The sequence below is a fragment of the Cynocephalus volans genome, chromosome 1 (assembly GCF_027409185.1).
Source record: "Cynocephalus volans isolate mCynVol1 chromosome 1, mCynVol1.pri, whole genome shotgun sequence".
NCBI classification, from domain to species: Eukaryota; Metazoa; Chordata; class Mammalia; order Dermoptera; family Cynocephalidae; genus Cynocephalus; species Cynocephalus volans.
Window position 1 is genome coordinate 149,304,528 of NC_084460.1, and position 7,419 is coordinate 149,311,946.

Below are 7,419 nucleotides of genomic sequence, written 5' to 3' on the forward strand. Positions count from 1 at the left end.
TTCTTCAATCGCATGAGAGAATTAAAAGTGGAACTCTAGGAACACTGGCAAAAAAATATCTTATTTGCAAAGACTAGAAATTTAAGTTCTGTTTTTGCTTTATTTTAAAAAGAAGTCATTGCCTTTTGTTCTTACTGTTTCATTTTTACCAATGCACTTAGATGTAGACTATGACAGAGATATCTCACACGTACTTTTTTCTAGGAAAAACTGGAGGACAGTTTGTGTGTATGTGTTTGTGTGATACTAGCAATATTCTTTAATGTTTGGTTATAGTTTCTAATTCTAATTTCTCTAATCATCAGAGGTCACCCAAGGAGTTTGAAATATATGAGAAGGAATTTTAAAAAAAAATTGATGCGATGGAATCTACTAAATAAAACTATAATAAAGGAATCCATTTACAGAAGAAATCGATCAATTAAAATTTACTTTTAATGATCTATGTGGAGGAAGATGGTATTGAGACCTCTAAAAACTTCTCATGGGTGGATACATCCTTTCAAGCAAAACAAAAAAGGCAGGCTGTCTTTCTCACAGCACATCAAGGTCAGAGGCCAGAGAGGACCACTGGGCCTGGTCTGAGGTTAGATTCACATGGCTGCTGTCACTAGGTGAGGAGCAGTAAGAGTAGGATGATTTATGCAATACATTCTTCTGAGGTCAAAATTCTCCTAGAACCTCATCCTAAAACTCTACACCAATTTTAACATCATTAGAATTTTACCAACCAGCTAAAGAGAGGTTATGTAACATTTCTTGCTTCATTTTCTGGTTCTTTCAATTCAGACTTTGTGTAACTTTGGATATACTAATTCCACTCTGTGTTATTAAATTTATAACTACCCATCTACACAATTCTTAAGTTCAAGTATATGTATGTACTTAAATACAACATACGTAAGCACTTGACACATATATTATAAACATACACAGTTAATGCTCTGAAACACAGCTATTAAATATCTGCATTACTTTTTGTATAAACCTATGTATTCATATTTGTTTTGTTTGTTGTTATTGCCACATTTTAGCATTTGTTTTAGATACTAAATGGCTAGAGAGAAAATTTATGTTTGAAATGAATGGATGAATCTAAACAATATGATTTTATGATATTTTTGAGGAAGCATAATATGTTTTACTGTTAAAGCTAATTTTCTTTAATATTCATGTAGTATGGATCATATTATTTGTGAAAAAATCCCCATCAATTTTCTTTGTGAGAAACGCATAGAAATCAGAGAAATACCGCACACTTAAGATAAGGGTTGCAAATGTGTCATTCTCCTTTACAGGGCATTTGGTAGCATTAGGCTCTTTAAAATTAAATATTTCTGACAAGAATTTACCATAGAAAAATTGTCATCAAAATGATGTTCAGATAGAGAAAACTCATAGCTTGGTTTAATCACATAGTTAAAACTGTAGTTTGAGTAAAATGACAATTCACTGAATAACAATTTCTGTATTACAAGAAAGTAGAAAGAGCACTACACATTAAATATTAGTGAAATAAAACATTTATTAGAGTGCTATTACACAGTCATTGCAAGTGGTGGCTGCTCAAAGGTGATGAGCCTTCTTGTTGGACATTTACCCAGAATCTTATTCTTGAATATGTGTGCCTACAAAGGATGGGCAGAATGAAGGAAGGAGGAAACTGGAATAGATATTTCCAAATAGAAATAGAAAAGACTATGTCCCTAATTAATTCAGTCACCCCTTCCACTCAAATAAGCAAGCAAACTAAACTATAACCAACAAAAATCCAATCATAATGATTATTCCATTGTTATTTTCCAACCATGAGCCGCACACTTTTCTTATTATAAAACAATACAAATTATTCCCATTTAGTTACTAAAATATGTTAAATTTCACCAAACGTAATCTCTAGAAAGAGCATTTTCAACTTTTTTCTCAAAACTGAAAACTTTTAAATATAGTTCTTTTAACAATTCCCTGATTTTTGTCCTTGAATGAAGTCTTACATACTCTCCAATTTATTTAAATTTGTGTTTTTCCCAAATGAAGTCTTTTATACCAAGAGGTTAAAAAAAGATCACCCATCAAGTTAGAGCACTATTTAACATGCTAATGTAAAATGTTGAGCTATGTGAGGACTAGCAGACAATAAATATTCCCCTTACAAACATTAGTTCAAGGCACTGCTAATGAGTTCACCTCTATTATCCTTCAGACTGCAGCTCCATTAGCAGTGTTGTAATACCAAAGATAATTAGTGCAGGCTTGTCAACTTGATTTTTGTTAATATTATGGCCTTTATTTTGTACTATATTTTTTAAGGGTTCCTCTGGGAGACTGTGGATCACTTTGTTGGCCAGGCAGAAGCTATTCATTCCCGCCTAACAAAAGCACAGTTTAATTAAGAAGCATTCTGCTATTTATTGTGCACTCCAGATTACAATTTTGATGTTGGTTTCTAAATGCTAAGATTTGTCAGATTCAATTTCTCTGTTCTAATTTCCTATCAGAGAAAATGTGATACCAGGCATGGATCCAATTTTCCTTTTCTATTAGCATTTATATTGACAGAGTTAATGATTTTATTACCATCTTTGGCTTGTTGCTAAACAGCAGACATCATATCCCTCCTAGTGGATTGTTACGTATTATTATAAACACATTGTCCCAGGAGGAATTCCACATACTATTAAATTTATTTTAAGATGGCCAAGTTAAGTGGTGGGAAAAGAAGTAGAAAAAGGATAGCATTCTCAAATAAGAACTACGATTGATACTTTTTCTATGTGAAAAACATGTTTAAGTGCATAGGCTGGCAAAGACTCTGTGAGACTCTCCCAGCAGATTGAATTGTAATTCTCAGATCCCTAGACTGCTCTAGAAATGAAATATTTGAGAAAGTGTAAATCCTATACATTTGTATTACTCAAGAAATATTCTAATGGGACTGTGAATCTCCTTTGAATATGAAACAAAATTAATAAGACCAAGAAGTGGTATACTTTGCATTTATTTCTTGTCTTTTTGAATTCAAACACCTCCATAACTAATCTAATCATCTCACTGATTTAGATTTAGTTTACATATTAATTTATTTACCGAATATTCAGGCTGGAGTGAGTTTTAAATCTCTATTCATAAACAACTTATTCATTACTTAAGTGCAAATGAATTTGTATTATGAAAAAAAAATGCCATAATGTGGCTTTCCTGTTTAATGTATTTCTTTTCTTTGTAGATTATTACCATGTACCTCTTCATGCATTTTCCTTACCATTTCATAGGAGCATGACTGTTCTCAAAGTGTACAGTAGTCATATGTTAGAAACTTTTACGTAAAGATAAAGCCAGAAAATTTTACTGTAAAATTTTGTTTTACTTTTTATTTGACACATTGATAACAATATTTAAATACATTTATCCGCTATTTGTAGTAATGCAAAATAAAAAGTGATTAGCTGGTTTTTCTTTTTTAACATTCAATCACGCAAGAATATTCTTGACACAAGTCAAGTAAAATAGGGATATATTCATGGAATGTAGTTATATATATTTTGTATCCAAAGAGTGTCTATAGGCAAATTCCATATCAACATTTTAAAAATAACATTCACCCTCTGAGACACATATGACTAATATGATTTCAGTGTGGTGAACCAAATCAGTCACTCCAGAGATTTTTAAATGAATTTCTAGAGGCATTGAAAAGCAAAATCCTTCTGTTTTTTTCACATCTATGACTTTTAATTTAAAAGTGAAACAATAGAATCTAGTAGGCATAAATAAACATAACAAGAAATATATTGGTTGAGCAGATAGTGATTTGTGGGGGTGGAGAGAGATAGGGGGAGAGAGAGAGAGATAGAGGGAGAAAGAGAGATAGAGGGAGAGAGAGAGAGATAGAGGGAGAGAGAGAGAGAAAGAAAGAGAGAGACAGAGAGATTGAGCGAGTGCACATTATTAAGCTGGCCTTCTTAAGAAAAAAGAAAACCAGAAATTCAAATAAGACGTATTAGATGAATTATGCCTGATTCAGTGAAACCAAATGTTTCATATTGTTATTTGGATGTCTACAGAGATTCTGTAGGTTAAAGGACTCATGACTAGGAATTAGAAGATGCAGACTCTAGTTCACACTCTTCTTTCAATATATTGATTATTCTGAAATGGAAAGCACAATGCGATCAGAAAGCTTGGGTTCTAGCATAGCCTACCTGTGGGTCCTTACTCTCCTTGAACCCCCCTTTTCTTAATGGCAAAGTAGTAATGATAGCATATGCACAGTTATGTGGGAGAATCAAACATGAAATTACAGTGTAAATTTCAACATGCTACATAAATGTGTTGATAGTAGTATAGTCATGACAGTAGTTGAAAAGTGATAGTAGTATTGTCATGTTTAAGTTATAAAATCTTTAAAATTCACTTACCATTCATTGATATCCACAAAATTATAATCTCTTCAGCAGAGATGAGGAGGTTAGCGGGAGGATAAAATGATGTACCAAGTTGGTCTTTGATTCTACTTGACAGTAGTCTGTCTTGAAAAGATGTCAGCCAGCTTGTAATTTTTCTTTTGAGTAGTCATTGAATTTGGATGGCCATCTTTTTAGGCATTGTGTTAAGTAACAGATAATAGGATTACTGCATCAACGTGAAGAAAGATATGGAATAAAAAAATAATTTGAATTTTAGGAAATCTTTTAATTATATCATAAAAGTTGAATGGAGCTAAAAGAAATCCTTACTGTACTGCTTGGTCACTGGAGATCATCTCCAAGAAAAAAGCATTTAGACAGTCTATTATGTGTTCAGTGATGTTGAAGTCACTGAGGACAGAAATTAATGTTATTTGCAGGAATCCAGAGGAAGCCCTGGGGGCTAACAGTAAGAAGGCCTCTCTCCAAACCTCCAAGCCTCCATTCACAGGAGTCAAGGGTAGACTCTAGATGGAAGATTGATTCGTCCTTAGTTATAACTTTTCTCATTATAAGAAGGGAGAGGAAGCCCCTGGCCTACACTAATCCCAAATTTTTCCACAAAAGTCACGGTCTTGCCTTCACTCCCTGTCTTGAGACTACCAGAAATAATATCAACATGCCCCAGTGACCATGAGGATTCCCAGACTCTCAGGTCATCCTCATCTCCTACAGTCAGTGTCACTGAAGCCTCTACATGGTCTCAATGCTCTATCTGTTAGCCACCTTCAACTCTGAAAGCCTTCCCCTGAGTCCTCTGGAACATTGCTAGGGGAGAAAAAAAAAAGAAAAAAAAAACCCCAAACAAACTGTATTTTCATCCTTTTTGTGAACATGCCCTTTGCTTTGAGCTCTAACAGAAGTGTAAATCTTCCTTGAGGACACTGATTTTCTCACAGTCCTCTCCCCATACCACTAAGCCTGAAGCTGGGGTGACTGTTTTGCTTGACCTGAATTGCTGTTTCTAAACCTCTCCATCTGCCCTAAGACCTCTTAAATTTCTATTTTAAGTATTAGATTTTAGTATCCTTTGCCTTTATTTTTGGAACAATATACCTACCACCTGGCCATAACCTACCCCCTCCATCCAACTGCATCCTGTATGCAAATTTTGCTTCTGATTTCCTGTCTCTCTAAAACCACATCTTGGTGACTTCAGTATCCACATGGCTGACACTTCCAAAACCTTGACCTTTTAGTTCCTTGAACTCCTTGTTCATCCCGCCTACTTTTCATTCCCTTGACTATAGCCTAGACTTCTCAGGATCAACGTCTTTAACATCATCAAAAATTTCAATCTCAAACATCCCTCTGGCAACTACTTTTGTCTTTTCATCTCACTCCCTCTGGTATAAATTCAACAATTCTTCTGTTCCTTAGATCCTTCAACTGATCCTACCATGCTTTTGTTTCTCTTACTCCTCTCTCATCCTCATCTCTCTTCTTACGTGTTTACTTTTCTTAGCCAATTATTATATTCACTCTCTTGCATTTACCCTCAACTTTCCTGCTCCTCTCTCACTTCATTTTTCTCAGTTGGTTAGACCACAATTCTGGGTAAATACAACTCTCTTCCTTCGTAGTTATTCTCAACCTTTTTTTTACTGGGTGCTATTTTCTCTAATTCTTTTAGGTTGGGATCTCTGGCCTTGGGCCCTATTCTCACGTGCATATGCTCATCAGTGCTCAACTGAATTCCCAGGGGACACTCTAAAAGATTTTCGGAGTTCTGACCTGTAAAGTTTGCCATCTCTTGCACTCTTCCCTGTGTACTCGATTCAGCTTAGTTTCCACAGACCACCAGCCTCTTCTCAACTAAGGAGACAGCAGACTGCCAGAGTTCCCATTCTCTTTACCACCACCTTGCAACTTTCTTCAGACAGTAAAATGGGAAACAAGTCTTGTTTGTTTCCTGTCTCTCAGAGATAACTGTCCTTTATTGCCTTCTGTCAGATGTCATGAGAGCCATTTTTTCACCTACTTAACTGACTTCCATTGGGCTTTTGTCATCATTGCTTTACTAAAATATATCAAAGTTACCAATGACCTCCTCACAGATACATCTAATGACCAATTATTCCAGACTTGACATCTGTCTTGAATATTTAGAATATACCTTAAATGTAATGTGTTCAGAACTGATCCCTGATTCTTTTTTCCCTTCCACTCCTATTTACCCACAGTTTTCCATCATATATATTTGACTTGTGTTTAGATGTTTGATCCATATTGAGTTAAATTTTGTATATCGTATAAGGTAAGTGTCCAGCTTTATTTTTTTTTTTTTTGCATTCCATACCTTATTTTTATTCATTGAATTTTTTACCTTCTTTCTGTTGAGCTATGTACCTTTCATTGTCTGTCTCCCATCACTAGAAGTTAAACTCTATAAAGATAAAATTTTTTGTTTTGTTTGTTTACAGCTACAACAATATGTACTTAAGATTTCTCCATGCCCTTTCATGGTTTTATAGCTCATTTATTTTTAGCTCCAAATAATATTCCACTGTATGGATGTATTGGAATTTATTTATCTTTTCATCTATTAAGGAAATTTTGATTGCTTCCAAGATTTGGCAATTATGAATAAAGCTATTTGTGTGCAGGCTTTTGTGCAGACATAAGTTTTAAACTCATTTGGGTAAATACCAAAGAACATGATTTCTGTATCACATATTAACAGTGTGTTTAGTATTGTAAGAAACTGTCAAATTGTCTTCCAACTATGTGTTTGCATTTTCACCAGCAATGAATAAGAGTTCTTGTTGCTCAACATTCTTGTCAGCATTTGGTGTTGTCCATGCTTTGGATTTTAGTCATTCTAACAGGTGTATAGTAAGTATATATTTTTTAATCGAGCAACCAATTATTTTTCTTCATCAGCCTAGTAATTTGCTACCTTTTATAGTTATTGACAGGTAAATAGTATTAAGCATTTATTTATTTATTTTTT